The sequence below is a fragment of the Penaeus monodon genome, chromosome 22, assembly GCF_015228065.2.
Source record: "Penaeus monodon isolate SGIC_2016 chromosome 22, NSTDA_Pmon_1, whole genome shotgun sequence".
NCBI lineage: Eukaryota > Metazoa > Arthropoda > Malacostraca > Decapoda > Penaeidae > Penaeus > Penaeus monodon.
Window position 1 is genome coordinate 32863195 of NC_051407.1, and position 275 is coordinate 32863469.

A 275-nucleotide genomic window follows, 5' to 3' on the forward strand; every position below is an offset into this window, starting at 1 on the left:
TACAGCCCTTCTGAAGCCCCCGAACTTATCCCTCCGTTAACTACCAGACCGAGAGCACTGACTCACCCGAATGAACTGCAGATAAAATTAATAAATAAGTGTCAGGCTGTGTGTGCGTCGCGTCGCGTCTCGTCGCTTGTTGTCTTCTCGTCCTCTCCTTCTGGTTGTTTTTTCGGCCGCTAGGTGGCTCTCGTCGCGGTACGGTACGTGGCTGTGGAGACAAACGGACGCGGCACTGTACGGTACGCTCTTATATATAGGGTCACAAACTCTGA

The 275-nt window shown here is 52.4% G+C and overlaps 1 protein-coding gene and 1 long non-coding RNA gene across 2 annotated transcripts in view; one reads left to right on the forward strand and one right to left on the reverse strand.

The window, feature by feature from the left end:
• The window catches only part of LOC119587088 (protein lifeguard 3-like), a gene marked incomplete at its 5' end in the record, with an annotated part of 70866 nt that extends 70740 nt beyond the window's left edge, over window positions 1–126 (reverse strand). Inside the window, 1 exon segment of the mRNA XM_037935839.1 lies at window positions 67–126.
• Window positions 1–275, forward strand: part of LOC119587089 — a 9962-nt gene that overhangs the window by 5808 nt on the left and 3879 nt on the right. The gene's annotated exons all lie outside the window — the stretch shown is intronic.